The sequence below is a fragment of the Peromyscus leucopus genome, chromosome 2 (assembly GCF_004664715.2).
Source record: "Peromyscus leucopus breed LL Stock chromosome 2, UCI_PerLeu_2.1, whole genome shotgun sequence".
In the NCBI taxonomy this organism is placed as follows: domain Eukaryota; kingdom Metazoa; phylum Chordata; class Mammalia; order Rodentia; family Cricetidae; genus Peromyscus; species Peromyscus leucopus.
In genome coordinates this window covers 89,236,822-89,255,301 of record NC_051064.1, presented here as the reverse complement: position 1 = coordinate 89,255,301, position 18,480 = coordinate 89,236,822, and positions in this window count along the sequence as shown.

The window sequence follows — 18,480 nt, the reverse complement described above, 5'->3', positions numbered from 1 at the left end:
GACCCCATATTCAAAATGAACCATTCCTATTCAGTTCTTTTTATATTTCCCCTAAAGAGCTGCATTTGAAGTGGATGAAGGCTATGATGATGGCTTTGGGGGAGCCAAGAAACGTAATGTATAAGGAAACAGTCAACTTAATCCTGAGTATGTTAAGTTCAGAGATGCTTTCCCTGAGGGTGTCTTGGAAGTCCTACGCTAGTTGTATTTACTTCGGGATTGGCATTCACAGGTCTATGGTCCTCTGCAACACGACTACTTAAAAACTTCACCTAGATTTTTATAACTTAAATTAACACATTTTCCTTTCTTTCTTTCTTTCTTTCTTTCTTTCTTTCTTTCTTTCTTTCTTTCTTTTTTTTTTTCTTTTTTGGTTTTTCAAGACAGGGTTTCTCTGTGTAGCTTTGTGCCTTTCCTGGAACTCACTTTGTAGACCAGGCTGGCCTCCAACTCACAGAGATCTGCCTGCCTCTGCCTCCCTAGTGCTGGGATTAAAGGCATGTGCCACCACCGCCCAGCAAATTAATACATTTTTATTCATCTATGCACTACCACGTGGCTTGTGGCTTTTTACCTCTCCTCCTGCATGTCTTGCTTTTTCTGCATCTGGCTGGTGACTCTGCCTTCTCATTCCCTAAGGCCTCTCTGTCCCCAGAATTCCCACCTGACCTCTTTGTGCCTAGCTATTGGCCATTCATCTCTTTATTAAGCCAATCACAGTGACAGTGACGCATCTTCACATAGTGTAAATATTCCACAATAGCTAAGTCCATAGTAATGAGGGGCAAAGACTGATAGAAATATTTCTCAAACTGCCTTATAATTTGAAAGACAGATTCTTTCACAAATATGCTAGTTCATGATAACCTGCGTTGATCTCTGCTTCTTCATTTAATTCATCTCTTTGCGTTCATGGCTATTTCTGCAGCTACACAGTGAACCAGCTAAAGTTGGAAAATTGATGCCTCTGAAGGGGACCCTTTGTAGTCTCAGACAGGGCCCATCTACCACTTTGGTTCCTGTTTGGTGGTGAAACAGTGCCTGGTAACGTCTTCATCAGTTCACTGTGAAGTAAATCTTGTAGCAGCTTCAGGACATGTAAGTCATTTGCCCAGTTAAATCTAGAAAGAAAACCAGGGTGCTGTGCATTTGTATTCCTCCTTCTTTTCTCCTGGCCTTGTGAGTATAGTGAGCAAGTAGGTTGATACTTTGCCTTCATGTCCCTTGATCACGCAGATGGCATCTAACCAATCATGCCTTTGAAGCAATAGGAGAAGATTCCAGATAATCTGGAAAGAACCATTTGATGGCAGCCTGAGCTTTGCTTTATCTACCACCCCTGTCCTGCAAGAGAAACATCTGGTGAGGGAGAACACTAGACTCAGAGCCATGGACTCTCCATATAGGTTATGATCTATCTATTTACTGGCAGGAGAAAGCTTGAACAAGCCCCATACCACCTTAGTGTGAGTCCTCCGCTAGCTGTAAAGGTTAAATGGGAGACTATACAGCCGCTAAGATCTGTTGTGTGCCTGTTGCTTGTATACTTTAACTCAGCAACGAGTCTTTATTGAACCCTAGGGGTCTCATGAATTTATGGACTCAGGTTGACTTTGACCTAGTAGAGGATAACCTTGAACTCCTGATCCTCCTGCTGTCACCCTTCCAGTGCTGGGTTACAGCTCTTTGCCACAATGCTTGGTTTTATTAAGTGCTGAAGATCAAACTGAGGACTTTGCACATGGTACTAAGCACTCTACCAACTGTGTTACATCCCCAGGCCTAGCTCTGGGGTGGGTGTTCTTTACCCATCATTGCATGAATAAAGAAACTGAGGCACAGAGAATGAAGTTACACACCATCATGATGCTGCAAGCAAAGGAAGCAGGAACTGGTATCTGGAGCTTTGTCACTGTGTTTTGCCTGGTGATTCAAAACAAAACAGATTTAAATCCAGAAACAGACTCTGGGCTAACTCTAGGAAAGTGAAGAAGGGGGTCACCTTCAAACTTCCCTTCATCTGCTTATTACTATCTGCCTCCCCTTCTAGCATTGTATTCTTTATCAGTCTCAATAAATGAGATATTATCAAATGGAGAGCTAGATCAGAAAGTGAACTGCCTGCTGTCTGTGCTGTCGTGGCTTAGATGACATCTGTTGTAACATGACTCTGTCCTACTCTTGATACATAATGTCTGGGGACAGTGGCCCTGGGCAGTCAGCTTCCTGGAGGTCTTTCTGCTCTCATCTCCTTTCCAGCCATGTTTATTGTTCTTAGCTCCACTCTCTCTACCCTTATAACTCACCTCCTTTCTCCCTTGCATTGCTGCAGGCTGTACTGTTAGTTTCTAATCTGGACACTTTTAAACTGTGGTAGAAGGAATTTTATACTCCTTCTCGCAGACAGCTACCAAAAACTTACGAGCTACCTTTTGCAAACCACGCCGTAAAGCATGCAAGCTCTGAAGGCAGAGTGAGAGTCAGGAGCTCCTGTTGCTTCTCAGTTTTGTATCCTGAGCCAATTATTGAAGTTCGCTGACTCTCAGTTTTCTCATTTGGAAAAGAGGAATGATACACACACACCGAGCACTGTTCTGGCAAATGACAGACATTGGAATAAACTCCTAGTTTAGGGACCTTGAGTCTTTGGGAGGATGAGCAAGAGAGCTAAGACCTTACAACCAGTGAGTGTCTGAAATGAAATTTCTTCATTATTATTATTATTATTATTATTATTATTATTATTATTAATTACTGAGTCAGGTTGCATGACGCCCAGGCTGGCATTGAACTTCTTATGCAGCAAAGGATGACTTCGAAGTGATCGTCCCACCTTTACTTCCCGAATGCTGAAATTATAGGCACAGTGAAATCCTGGCTTGGATGCAGAGTTTAAACTTCCATCTGTTGACTGTAGAACTATGTCCTTTTACAGAATACCAGTTGTTCTTTTTATGTCATGATTCTTGTAGAGTTCAAATAAAATAATGTATGTAGAATACAACCAACTCTTCTTTCTTTATAAATATTAGTCGGGTTTCATTTGTTCCCTTTCCCAAGCCCTGCAGTGATGCGATGGGAAAATCAGGTTGGCAGGCAAGATAGGGCAGCTATTTTTGGCTGAGTGAGCAAGGCTGCAGAAGAGGAGAGCTAGAGCAGTTCTGTATCTCAAATCAAACTAGGCTGGCAGCTTTCAACTCCGTCTATACATAGTCCTGCTGGCCTTGGTGGTTATGTCTTTATTTAGAATCTCATGTCCCTTTTTGAACCTTGTAACTTGAGAAAGAATGAGTAACTGAAAGAAAATGCAAAAGATTAATGGATTAAAGATCTGTAAAAAAAAAAAAATCCTAGTAGGAATTGGGACCACTTAGGTTGAAGAGAAGATGGGAGAGGGCAACTTTTGACTGTGTTGGAGATTGCGTTACCGACTGTGGAGGCATGCTTTTCTCTAAAGGTGAAAATTGGACACGTAAGCATCCAGGTCCTTTCAAAAGCAAAAATCTCATGTGTCTTTGGAAATGAAGAACAGGAGACTTTGGGCTGATCAGAACTTTTAGAACCACAAGCCTTCCATTCAAGTGGTGCTTTTGGAGACTCTGGTAACACTATGGAGCTCAGTGGAATTGGCTTGTCCAGCCAAGTGAGCAAAGACTGTGGTTGCTCTTCAGAGGCAAAGAGATGGAGGCTGGTAGGAAATATGGTAAAGTTGGGCAGATAATCATCTCTTGAGGGCAATGATACCCACATGGAAGGTGAGATGAAACTCAGTGGTAGATGAAAGAGTACCAAATGGCCCTGACATTTTCAGTTTCTCGCTACTTTAGAAAGAGGGATCAAGTGCTGGGACAATGGCAGAAGCCCCCAAAACTAATGAGACACAGCTGTAGTTTTGACAGGTATATTAAGTATGACAGCATTGGTGACTGTAACAAAGACACCATACAAACGCATTTTTATGTATAGATTAAAAATATATGTACACATATAATGATCTATTGATGTAACCAACTGTCTTATTAAATAAGAAACACAAAACAATCAAAAAAAGCGAGAGGTCAGAGCTCAGAGCTAAAATCTCACCCTTCCCCTCGTGTCCCAGCTTCCCAATGAGCGCTCTATTCTTCTGTTCATCTATTTAAGTATTTTTTTCTTTCTCATTTTTTACCCACACGTACTCCTCTCACTTCTGAATGTACAGCCCCTGTCTTAAAGCATATGTCTCAATGTTGCTATATCTAACACACAATATCTATGGATTAAGTGTGTGCCCCACCGCACACTCTTGCTTCTCTAATAGCTCTGACCCCGGCAACTTTATTTATTAACATACAATCAAAATCACATTTCAGTACAATTAGATTACCACCACAATGATCTCTTAGTCTTCCCTGGGAATTTTGTTTCAGGCCCCTAAAAATTTAAATCCATGGCTGTTTGAGTTCCTTACAGACTATGGTGTGTTATTGATTAACATCTGTGCACATTCTCCTACACACTTTAAATAATCTTCAGGTTGCTTAAAAAACTACTATAATGTAAACTATGTAAATAGTTGTTATTTTGCATGATTTAGGAATGATGGAATAAAAATGAATCTTTACCTGTTCAGAACAGACAGTCTTTAAGTATTCTTGATTTGTTGTTGGTTGGATATGTGAATACAGAAGGCCAACTGAATGAATAGTTGTTCAAATGCAAGGAAGGTTTATTTATTCCTCTTAATGTGGTCTAAGGTAGCTTTCATTGTTCATTGGACAGCTTTTTGGTCTTATGGCTCCACCATCTTCTGGGACTCCATCATAATGAGCTGCTGCTGGTGAAATGGGGGAGAGATCATGGAGGCCAATGCTCTTCTTAAAAATGGCTCCTATCATGCGGGCCCTGTGACAACAAGTTCACCACTGACTGTAATGGAAATTAGGAGGTATTCTGTTTGCTTGAGGAAGAACCAAGAAAACAGTTTGATTAACAGCTAGCATTCCTTCAAGTACAAACTTAGAATCAAGTATATGAGCAAAATCACCAGAGCTTACAGGAAATTTGCCTCTTCTATGATGCTAATTCAATGTGCATGGAACTCCTGAAAACCCCCAATGGTGGTATTTGGCTTCCCACCCAATTTAAAGATCATCCATTCCAATCTGCTGCCCTTCCTTTCTCTCTCACTTTGTCTACACACCCTTAGATCAGGATGACTCTGCTCTGTGTTGCCTCTAAGTTGGGCTGTACAATCATGACTGATGGATAGGTTTATGTGACTGATAGTATAAAAACTGCTTTTGTGTTTTTAAATAAATGAAGAATAGAGATATGGTTCAGTGGGTAGAGGTGCCTGCCACATAAACAGGATAGCATTGAGTTTGATCCCTAGAGCCTATGTGGAAGGGGAAGAACTGAACCGTCTCAATTATGTTGTGTTCTGACATTCATTTGTGTCATGGTGCATTCGTACTTAAACTCACATTGCACATTTAGCACACAGGAAAAAAAATAATTGAAAAAAATTTAAAGTAACAATTTTCTATGGCATGTAAACAATGACTCAAAGCATGAATTTTTATAGCCATAATTGTTTTATTTTCATTTTGTTTGTGAGCACAGAGGTAGACTGTATCAGACTTTTTCTTTTGGGTCACCAACCAGCTCCCAAATCAGGACACAGAGACTTTTTATTAGTGTGAATGCTTGGCCTTAGCTTAGCTCATTTCTAGCTAGCTCTCTTAACCTGTTTCTCTTTATCTGCCCTTTGCCTCGGACCTTTTTACCTTGTCTTACTTTTTCCTGCTGTCTCTGTGACTGACTGGCTGATGGCTGCCAGGCTTCTGGCCCTGGGCGTCTCCCTCATTCTCTCCTCCTTCTTCTTTGCTCATTGTTTCCTCTTTTCCGAGCCTAGATTTCTCCTATTTATTTTCTCTGCCTGCCAGCCCCACCTATCCTTTCTCCTGCCTAGCTATTGGCTGTTCAGCTTTTTAATTAATTAATTTATTTTTAATTTTTTATTAAGAATTTTTTTATTCATTCCACATAACAACCATAGATCCCCCTTCATCCCTCCTCCCACTCTTCCCCTCCCCCTATTCTTTTCCCCCAGCCCACCCCTATCCCCTCCTCCAGAAAGGTATGGTTTCCCATGGGAGTCAGGTAATCCAGACTCAGAACTTTGGACCAATAGCTGGGGAGCTACTCGGCTTTTTATTAGACAAACCAGGGGCCTCCAGCAGGCAAAATGAAACAGATACAGCATATCTTTGTATAATTAAACACACATCCTTACATCATTAAATAAATGCAGCATAAGCAAAAGTAACACACCTTTACGCAGTTAAAGTAATATTCTGCAGCATAAACAAATGTAACACACCTTTGCCCAGTTAAAATAATATTCCACAATAGCACACTTTTGTTTACGCAGTGTATGATTGTTCCTGCTTGCAACCAAGAGTGAAGCAATTATAGGCTGGCCCTTTGCAGGAAAGTCCAAGACACAAGAGGTATGAAAAACAAGCTGCAAGTTTGCTTTGAATATGGACAAGAGGCAGGGAAAAGTGAGCCAGGGCCAGTCCTCTCCTCTCTGACACCACTAATTATGGCCAGGATCAGATTTACAATTATGAACAAAGGAGGGAAAGACGTCGAGAAGAAGAAGCAGAGAAAAGGCCTGTGAGGAGTGCTGATGGCTGGCCTGAAGTCAGAGGTATTCCCATTGTTTCCTCTATTCTCTTTGAGATTTTGCATTTACAAGTATGTGCCTCATTTCCTGAGGCTGTATTGTAGTTTCACCATTCAGAATGTACATTTTACTTAATGTATACTTATTTATATGTACACTTTATATGACTTGAAGGATTGATTGTTAAGTAAAATGAGTGTCAAGAATCTGAGCTGCTGTTCACTTGTATAATACCTTTATGAAAACTTAGAAAAATTGAATAACTCAGGCATGTACACCCTGTAGGCAATGCTTTAGTAAAAGGAAGTTGTCCTAGACAACCTCCTCCTCTTGCCCCTAGTGTGGTTCCTTGGAGCTGACAAGAACCTATGCAGAAGGATGCAGTAACCTTGAGTAGAGACTGCTGGAAGTTTTGTTGATGAGACCTCAAATGCATATGACTTTGCAAATGTGTTGGTCATTTTATGAGTCTTCATCAATAGCTAAGGCACTCCAGGTAGCTGCTAACATTATTTTTGAGTATGTTTGTAAAAATCTCCCTGGAAGAGATTGCCACTGAATTTGTACACTAAGTAAAGAAGATCTACCCTTACCAATATATCCACTGGGAGCTAGAACAGAACAAATGACAAAGAAAAAGATGTTTGTACTTGAGATTGGGCATCCATATTTCCTGTCTGAGAACAACAGAATGCCTGACTCATACACATTTGTGTCCAGACTAAAGAAGCATCGCTGGCATTGCAAGACCTCCAGCCTGAAGGCGGCAGACCATGGACTTTTTAGTCTCCATAATTTCCCAAGCAATCTCTCACAATGAACCAGTCCTACACACACACACACACACACACACACACACACACACACACACACACACACACACACCATCTCCTCTTCTCTTTCTTTGAGAACTCTGACACAGCAAAATTCTTCATTACACTCTTGACTCATGGCAGCTATCTGGTCTCCTACACTTTCTCAGAGCAGCACAATGCAAAGTCATTGGCAGTGTTCTTGCCTGCAGCATGTAAATTGCTTGGTGCTAGTATGCCTCTCCAAATACTCTGATATTGCTCAAATTTTATCTTAAATGATGACCAGACCTTACTTTGGACAAAAAGGTTATATTCTGTAATATATTTCATGCCAGATATTAGAGTGGTGTAGAAAATCCTGTAGAAAAATCCTTGATGCTGTTCCATTTGGATACATGCCACAAAAATAACCTCAAGTAGGTCTGAAGAAGTGTCAATAAATCATCTATTTAACCTGACACTGCAATGTACCAATTTATTTCTTTATAAGCTTAAGTGCTCTTCAAAGCCAGACATCATTAAAGCTCTAGCTTGAAATTTGTCCTCAGACAGATCTAAAGGATGACCAGAAACTTGCTCAGAAAGGTGATTAGGAGATGGTACCTTAAGTATATTTCATCCATACACTTAAATAGGTTACTAACAATAACTGACTAAAAAAACAATTGATACCCAGTCTTAGTATTAAACACATTTTGCATTTGAGTTCATCTATTTTGTGCCTACCAACACTCTCCTTGTGATTCTGTCACTCGACCACTAAAAACAATTTAGTACATGAAATGACCTCCCCCATAATTATTCTTCAAATAAGAACTGTGCATTAAAATCCTAACTGTCTCGGTTGGATGTTAGCTGTAGGCCTTGGGGAGTGACTTTCTAACCTCTTTTCTTCTGTGAAATGGTGCTAACAGTGATGCAAACATGAATTCATTCCTTGTACTACTCTTATTGTCCAGAAACGAGATAATGCAAGGCTAACACATACTTTAGCACACCATAGAACCATGAACTAACGGGAGTTTTCTCACCTGTGCATGATTTGTTCACCAAACATACTTTGCATCTTTCTTCTTCATTTCAATGACTAACTTTCATAGCATTACTTCTTTAAATTCTTGTAACAGTTAAGAAGTATATTCTGAGCCGGGTGGTGGTAGAGCACGCCTTTAATCCCATAATCCCAGCACTCGGGAGACAGAGCCAGGTGGATCTCTGTGAGTTCGAGGCCAGCCTGGGCTACAGAGTGAGATCCAGGACAGGTACCCAAACTACACAGAGAAACCCTGTCTCGAAAAACCAAAAAAAAAAAAAAAAAAAAAAAAAGTATATTCTGCCTCAGTATGCAGCATAAAGTATTGGGGGAAGATAGAGAAATGACTCAAAAGTTGCATACAGGTGGAAATATGAGTTAACAAATGATCCTGGAGAGTCTGATGGCAAGACTATGTGATGGTGTGTGATTGAGTGTCATTACTGGAATTAGAGTGAGTTAGATGCTGATGGGGACAGGGTGGTAAACCTGTGGCATCAGCTCTGCATCAGTGCTGAATCCATGCTTTCGTTGTAAGTTCCAACAGAAGCATCCTCCTCTCCACCGCCTCCTCTCTCTGCAGAACGCCTGGCACAGAACAGCAAAACTGACCAGAGGAAGTGTTGAAACATGATTACATCTTAAGATGAAATATTTGATGCTTTCCCTCTGAATTCAACAACATAACTGATTTCAGTTTATTGAAATATAAAATATACAGGCATTGTAGTTCTCAGTCCACAATTATATAAATCAATGCTCACGGTGAATTAGAAACACTTTGACTAATGCTTTGCTAAATGCCTCTAAATTCTTGTCCTTGCTTCATTGTACCAGACTCTGTATTAGTACAGTGTCGGATGGAATTTGGTGGAGGAAATTATCTAGCCTTTTCTGGAGCTAAGAGTGAACTTGTTCATACTTTTGTCAACAGTGATCCTAACTGTGGTTTTCATGGGTGGCCTTTTCTGATTTAGATTATTCTTCTCCCTTCCTAGGTTTCTGGGTATTTATCTGGAATTAGCATTAATTCTGTCAAATGTGTTTGATCTTTCTGTTGGATGAGCACAGTCTTTTTCTCCTCTAATCTTGTTGAGTGTGGCATCCATTGACTTGTGAGTATTATGCTCCTGAAACAGACCCCATAAGGGCACAATGTCTTTCTCTTCTTGAATGTCACAGGGCTAGGTCCTAATATTTAGTTAGGAAATTTTCTGCAGCTTCCAGAGATCTGTCTTCTTGGGATGTTTCAAATGGGCTTTTGTATCAGTTTAATATTATGGACAATAAAACAAGTCAGGAAGTATCCCAAGTAACTGTTTTTTTCAGTTAGCATAAAATTGATATTATTTTTTCCTTAGTTACTTTTTATAGTGTACATGATATAGTCTTGACTTGGAGATTTCTTTGTAGGCTTTAAAAAATTACTAATTCATTTCCTCACTATCCATGTCCTTTTGTGTATATGTGCAGATATGAATACATCACCACCTAGGTTCTCTCCTGTCAGTTTGGAATACTACTGTGATTCTCAAGGGCAAAAAAAACCATATTAATCTAAGTTGTCATACTCATTAGCTTAATAATTTTTTGCTATACTGTGCTGTGCTGTGCTAGGCAGTGGCCACAAAGAAGGCGAGCCAAGCTCCGGACCTTGTGACTTGGGCTTTATCTACTATGCTAACATGTGATAGAAATCAAGACTAATGAATGTGACAAATAGTTGTTGTTCTCCTACCATGCACTAAAGGTTTTGCTATGCTGTGGAAATGAAAATGATTAAGATGATATCTTTGACTTCAAGGGTCCCATAGTCTAGTAAAGGAGATTCATTTACAGGTAATTGTTTTTTCAAAGATTGAAAATGATAAGCACTACCATATTGAATATCACAGAAGAGGAAATAATTAATTATCTCTGGAAGTAGGGCGATCAGAGAAGGGTTTATAGAGATGGCAATATTTACTTTTGTCCTAAGAAGAGATAAAGAATTTCCCAGGTAGGGAGTCAGGTAGAGAAACATGAGTGCATAAAGAGCCAAGGCATAGAAAGGTAGGCTGGGGACAAAAGGGACACATCTGTGCTTCTGGAGGCATGTTCAAAAGAGGAGATGAAGCTGTATGTGAGGTCAGAGTTTGAAGAGTCTAACTATACATCTCTAGTGTTGGTATTTAGATGTAAAAATGTAGGAATGGACACAATTGTCTCAAAAATGGATTTAGAACTAGATGCATCAGAATCACATGAACAGGTTTGTTAAAAATGCAGATTATTGAACATAAGCCTAGCTCCAGTCTTTGGTAGCATATAAACAAGCATATTATATGATTTTTCCCCCTAGTGGTGCTGGGAATTGAACTTAGAGCCTCACATGTCCTAGGTAAGTGCTCAACTGCTGAACTATAAGTCCAGCCTGGGGTTCCTTGGTTATATTTTAGTTGAGTAACCAAATGGCACTCACTCCAAGGTTAATCCCTAAATTGATGACTTATCATGAGAGATTACTATCTCTCACCAAATGCAGATTAGATTTCCTGAAAAAAATAAATGCCTTTTAATCTAGAGAATGGGTAGGGTGAGCTAATTGTGCAGCCATAATGATGCAAGGCCAGGAATTCTCTTTTATGAGACAGTGAGCCGAGTTTACTATTCTATTCTTAAGCAGAAAGAATTCACAATCTAAATAACAACAAAACTCCAGCTTCCAAAATACAATTTTCAAAATGTGCGAAGGAGACCATTTTTATAATTTCAAAAACTTCTTTGGCTTTGTTTATTTGCCTTTTACATTTAAAACAAATTCACTAGTATGCCTAAGTTTGTCCCCCTGGCCAGTATAAAGCCTTGTTCGGGGTGGGGGTGGATGGGTGGGGGTATTCGTTGTTTGGATTCACTTGTTGCTTAGAGACTCTCTAACAAGGTATCACTAGACAGTGGTTTCAATGAGCCACTTTTAAAAAACCCGAGATACTGCCTGAACAGATGAAGACATCCAAGATACACTCGGGTATATTGATGCTAACTTTTAAATAATGAGGCAAGTTCTTCAGCTCTGGGAAATCAAGTCCCAGGATATTGCCCCAAATATCATACACCATTAAAAACTTTGTGACAGATGAAAAGAATTTAAAATCTCTTCTTATATACTCTTTAAAGGACCCCAAACAGTACCATTGATGGACATATTATTCAACTGTGACTTGGGGGATAATGAGACTCCTTTCATTTTATTTAGCTTTTTTCTTCTTCTACATTATAGCAGTGCAGTAATAATTTAGGTCTCTGAACTACAAGTCAATCAAGAAGTTAAATAGTATCATGTCCAGGAAAAACTTGGTTTAGACAAATTAGCTTAATCCTTGTATTCATTTGTAAAAGGATCAAAGTGTGACTCCCTTCTAGAGATGTGATATTGGAAAGTGGAAAAATATCTTGACTTTAATCATCATTGGCTTACCATCCTGGAAAGTAGAGTTATCACCTTCTTTAAACATCAAAGATGATATAAATTATATAAACTATAACACACAGCCTTTCTGACATTCAGTGTGTGTGTCGTGTGCCATGTGTCATGGGTCCGGTGTCATTGCTTGTTAGACTCAGGGTGACCAGACTGGTGACCCAGCTAAGGATTTTGGTTTTGTTCTACTCTGAAAGTAGATTTAGGTTTATAAAAGGAAGTTCGGTTTACCAGACCTGTCATTTTTGGAGTTTCTTAGTCCTTTCATCCATGTGATTTACAAAATCTAGGTCAGAACAATAGTCTATCAAGCACTTTCATAGATGGTGTCTTTGTATCCTCACATATCATTTTAAAGGAGGAATTATATGTTGTTCCAGTACATTCTGTGGACATCGAGGCTTGCTGCCATAATGGCTCATCTATGGCATATCACTAAGACGGTGTTCAAAAGTTTCATATTTTCCAGGCCAATGTGAGATGTGTTACTTCTGCTTATTTGTAAGTTACCTGTGGTGATTTGAAAGAAAATGGCCCCAATAGGCTCACAAGGAATGTACTATGCTGTGGATACCACTCTATATAAATAAAACACTGATGGCCAGTGACCAGACAGGAAGTATAGGCGGGACAAGGAGAGAGGAGAATTGGGGAAACAGGAAGAAGAGGGGAGAGACACTGCAGCCACCGCCAGGATAAGCAGCATGTAAAGACGCCGGTAAGCCACCAGCCACGTGGCAAGGTAAAGATTTATAGAAATCGGTTAATTTAAGATAAAAGAACAGTTAGCAAAAAGCCTGCCACGGCCATACAGTTTGTAAGTAATATAAGTGTCTGAGTGATTATTTTATACGTGGATTGTGGGATTGCAGGGCTTGGTGGAACCTGGAGAGAAGCCCTCCAGCAACAGTACTATTAGGAGGCATGGCCTTGATGGAGTAGGTGTGGCCTTGAGGTCTCAGATGCTCGATCCAGGCCAGGGCTCATGTCTCTTCCTTCTATATCAGCAGGTCCAGATATAGAACTCTCAGCTACTTTTCTAGCACCAAGTCTGCCTGCATGCCACCATGTTTTCCACCATGCACCATGATGATAATGGACTAAACCTCTGAGCTGTAAGCCAGTTCCAATTAAATGTTTTCCTTTATAAGAATTGCAGTGGTCATGGTGTCTCTTCACATGAATAGAAACCTTAACTAAGACAAAAGTTGGTACCAGGACTGGAGTATTGCTGTGATAGACCTGACCAGGCTTTTGTTTGGAGGAATATGGACTTTGGGACCTTAGTCTGAATTGGAAAAGCAGTTGAAAACTCTAACTGCTTAATGGACCATCCTTGTAGAATCATGGAGGACAGTGGTGCAGAGAGTGATTTGAACTGTGGGGGCCTGTCTCAAAAGGGTTCAGAGGAGAAGGACGTTAGTATGTGGCCTCGAGACCATTCTTGTGATATTTTGGTGAATAATGTGGCTGTTTTTTGCCCTTATCAAAAAAAAATCTGCTGGAAGCTAGCTTGAGGAGTTTTGGATTAATTGCATTTGCAGAGGGGACTTCAAAACAGCCTGCTGTGGGCTGTGCCTTGTGATATTTAGTGGCCAATCTTATTCACATCTTTAGTGAAAAGGAACAAGACAAACAAGGAAAGTTATAAAATGTACATTTTGAGAGGAAAAGGGGCTCCGGGAAGTGGAATGGAGGCAAGTCCTATGTTTAAGGAGATAAACAGATTAAAGAAAATCCTGATGTTCTATGGAATAAAAGAGAATGGTGACCTCAGGGCAAGATCCCACCCAGCTAAGTTTCCAATTTATAAAAAGGAATTGAAGAAAAGCTTTAGGGCCAGGTATGGTGGTGCATACCTGCCATTAATCCCAGGCTCTGGAGGCAGAGGCAGGCAGATCTGTGAGATTGAGGCCAGCATGGTCTACAGATCAAGTCTTAGGACAGCCAAGTTTAGGCAGTGAAGGAAACCATAGAAAACAGAAAGCTGGTGAAGATGTAATGGAATGAGGGGGCCATGTTCCAGCCCCAGCAAGCAGCGGAACTTGGTAGCTTTGGCCATGTGGTTCTGGCTTTAGAGTCAAGGACTGAAGAAAGGGGCTATGGAATCTCCTTCTGCAAATAGAGGAAGCCACTGGGGCAGAGCACGTGTCAAGGTTGTCCCTTATGGAGCCCTAGAGAAGCTATTGTGTGAAACTGTGAAAGTGAAGCCTGGATTGCCTTCGAGACCCCAAATGTTGGAGATGCCACAGCCATAAGATACCAGCTGAGGAGAGCTACTAACAGGGAGTGGAATCACAACAGGGAGTTGAAATCTCAAGTGCTGGGATTAAAGGTGTATGCCACCACTGCCTGCCCCCTATGTCTAATCTAGTGGCTGGCTCTGTTCTCTGATCCTTAGGCAAGCTTATTAGGGTACACAATATATCACCACACTCACTAGTGAGATGGATCATTCTACATTGATGAGCATTTTTGTCTTCCCAATGTTAGGAAAAGACTGGGAGTGTTACCTGACAATTACTTTGTGTCTGATCAGGGAGATCCAAGCACATAAGATAAGTCTTTCTTGGCTATTCAGATTTTTCTAAATGTTATAAAACCAATGCATACATCAGCTCAGTGAAAGTTATCTAAGTTGTAGTAAACTTTTGAGGTGGGGAGTACAAGAGTTTGTTTCTAAATTTTAAAAAGAAAAGTGGTAGCTAAGTAATGGAGACAGAATCATAGGACTCATCTGTTTCCTTCTATCGGTGAGTCAGGTCACTGGTTAATGGAAGGGATCAAACAGATCTGAGTTCTAACTCTTCTGTTTCTGAATCCTTGCTCCACCATTTGCTGTATAACCTGGACTGACTACTAACACCATCCTTACGATGAAATGCAGGAGTATTGAAAAAGGTGTTGAAGGAATACAAGGAAGGTTTGTGGATCATTGATGGTCACAGAGTAAAAACTTGGAAGTTATGTGATTACTCATTTTTTATAGTGTGAACCTTCTATGGGGTTCACACCGTGCCCAGTAACCCTGACACCTATACCAATTGCACTGATAGTTGGGGATGCTGTCATAGAGGTTCTGCCACAGAGCTCCCCCAAGCCTCAAATACTTCACATGCTTTGCAATACCACAAAGTCCTACAGCGGAGAGCACAGCCTCTTCCCGTCTAAGAGGCAACATTGCTGACTGTAGTATTAGTCTACAAAGAGACTTTCTGGAAAGGGCTACTTGAGATTCTGAACATGCCAGAGTGTCTAGGTGTTTCCTGAAGAGGAAGAGAAAGGGGGTGAGGGGAGAGAGAGAGGGTAAGGGAGAGAGAAGGAGAGATGTAGAGAGGGGAGAGAGAGAGAGAGAGAGAGAGAGAGAGAGAGAGAGAGAGAGAGAGAGAGAGAGAGAGAGAGAGAGAGAGAGAAGAAAGGAGTGAGCAGACTCACACAGATATACATATAGATAGACAGAGAGGGGCGAACAGGCAAAGAGAGGTAATGGAGGGAGGAGGAAAAGGGGAACAAACACTACATCCTATTGCACCCAAATTATCTAAACTACCGCAAGATTTCAAGAGCATCCCTGAACCACAATTTTTTTACTCATCCAATGCCTTAAATACAAGAATTTAATAGTAATCTAGGAGGGAAGAGAGGGCTCCAAGAGCTGCATCTAAGTGACACCTGGGGATAGGTTAGTGAGAAGGACTAATTCTCCATTGTTATGAGGACTTCTTCCCCAGTTCTTTGCTTTAAGAGTGAAGGGTGACGTCAATCAAGGGAAAAAACAAAACAAAACAGTGAATCCTAGGTCGTATTGCTTCCATTAAGCAAGAAGGCACGTTACAGCATGAACGATTGGGTAATCATTCATACCTGTTGTGTTTCAGTGCTAGCCCTGAGCCTAAATGTAGACATTTCTTGCTTAAACATGAATTCTTTTTATATAATAGCTCAAGGCCTTGACTATTTAATTGCATTTTTTTCCCTTGAAGAAAATTACTTATAAGGAAATGTTGAAAAAGAATCTCTTGGGGGTGGGTGGGGTGGGGAATGTAGGGACCCCCTGAATGTAAATTTGGCTAAATAGCGTTGTAAAGGACCTCTCTCAGTGGGAGCAGGTAATTGAAGTCCTTTTCCTGTTCAAAAGCAAGAGCCCTATTATCAGATGATTCATTTCCAGGGCAGTAGGCTTTCCTGTCCTAGGAGCCTAGCATGCATCCTGGCCTTCAGGCCATTGGGGGCCTAAGCCTGACTCACTTCCATAGGCTTCCTTAAAGAGTACTGGGGCTTCTGTGAGGAGCACTCAGAGGTGTGAAGAACACGCTGCATCCCAGAGCAGCTGCCTGTGCCACACAGAAGCTGGACCTGGGTTCTTTCTAAGAAATGATTGTTGGAATAAGGACCTAGAAGTCTTTGCTCTGCTGACCAGGAGGCAAGATTAAACGATGACACTGAGCACCGAGTGTGGAATCAAATGAACTGTGTTCCAACCTGCTTCTGCCAGTTTCCCACCAGCGTGAGGTCAGGCAAGTTACTCCATTATCTAAGCTTCAGCATCCTCAATTCTAGGCCAGGTTATACTACCTGTGAGCAATCCAGTGACATTTAAATGGACACATATGGAGAAGCTGCTTAGTATTTTTTGGGTTATAAAATGAATAATCAGGGACTGGTAACAACTGTGGTTAACTCTAAATATCCCAGGATGTAAAATACCCTGTATCTGTGGGAGCTACAATTTGATAGAGCCACTGTGCTGTACATCAACAAGCAAAATAGAGGCCTTCTATAGGCAAAGAGGACACTACTGTAAAGCAGTTGTAGGGAGGGGGTTGGCTGTAGCTGAGATTTAAACATACATATCAATACTAGTAATCAGTATTGATTTGACACAAGGTAGGTTCTGTGAGCTCGTGTAGTTGAGGGAAGTCAAAATGCGTCAGGTGAGAGTCTCAAGGTGCACTGCAGTCTCTGAAATCATATTATGTCTGCAATAGGACTTGGGTGATGATACTGACTCAAAAATATCACGTTGGGAAGATCCTCATTGGGTACTGTGAAAACTGGGACATGAGTGGAAGAGTTCAAATTCAAGCTATACTCTCTGATTACAAGTAACCTAGGAAGACCATAACACCAGTATTCATTGAAAAGGAAAATCAAGTTTGGCTTTCCCCAGAGAACAGTTGGCTATCTGCCCAGTGGTCTGTATAGTAATAGACTTAGACAAACTTCCCAAGTTGGAGAAGAAAGGAAACTCAGGGAAAAAAGAGCAGGAGAGCATTGTTGACCTTTGTCAGTGAACACTCTGCATTATGGCCAGGTGTTGAGAAAACTCGTTCGTGTTCTCAGGGCAAGTTAGCCAGCTCTTCTTGAGAACAATGGGGACTTTCGTCTTTCTCCGTTTCCAGGTCCTGTGCTTTGTAATGTGATTTGTTATTCATTCATCAAACATTCATTAAGTGACTGGTCTTGGAACTTAGGTGTCACAAGAGGTAGAGCACCCATTCTTCTTTGAGCCTCTCTGGCCAAGAATGGTCACCTGTTATCCAAGATATGAGGAGTAAAGCTGCAGTCAAATGCCAGAGAAACTGGCTATCCAGGACTGTTTTTCTACTTCTGTCTATGTTTCTAAACACTGCTAAGAGCTAAGTTTATCCATTCCTTTAATTTTGTATGTTTCTATTGCACATTTCTGGCTCTTCTTCCTTTGAAAGATGCAGCTGGCTCTACAAGTGTTTTTAATGCTTAGTATGAAGAAGTGATTCCCTGGGGCTGGAGAGATGCCTTAGTCAACAAGAGCATATCCTGCTCTTGCACAGGACTGGAGTTTGGTTCTCATAACCCCTATCGGGTGACTCCAGCTCTAGGGCGACACCTCTGGAATCCACAGATACCTGCAGTCATCCAACACACAGACATACATGTGTTTACATAATTAAAACTAAAATAAAATCTTCACAGAGTAATAAATGATTCTTCTCCTATTTGAGTGATGACAAATGAAGGCAGACTCGGGGGGAAATGTTTGGAAAAACAACCTTAAAGAATCCTAGAAGTAAAATTCATTTGGGCTACAACAGAAGACTGAATCTTGTTTTTAGTGGCTAATTTTATGTATGGTACATTGTGTGTGCTATGTTCTGAAATGATTTGAAGAATGAGAGAAAGGTCCCATCTGACAGTATTTCCCTTTGATTCATGAAGTCTCCAGAGATGTGAGACTTAATTCTACCTTGATTACTACTGTCTTTTATCCAATGCAATCCCCCACTAAAATATTCTTCCCTGAACAGGATTATATGAGAACCCTCCAATTCTAAGGGTTTGTCTTTTACAATTACCTGCTTCCAGAATTGTGGAAGACAGACAGTGAGGTTCTGTTCTTTGTAAGAGGGATTGAACACCACTTACTTGTTCTGTGTGATGAGCAGCAGAGTGCAGGCTATTGATTCGATTCTTCTCTTTCTGTGGAGAGCTGGGCTGTCCTTATGAAGAAATGGAACCA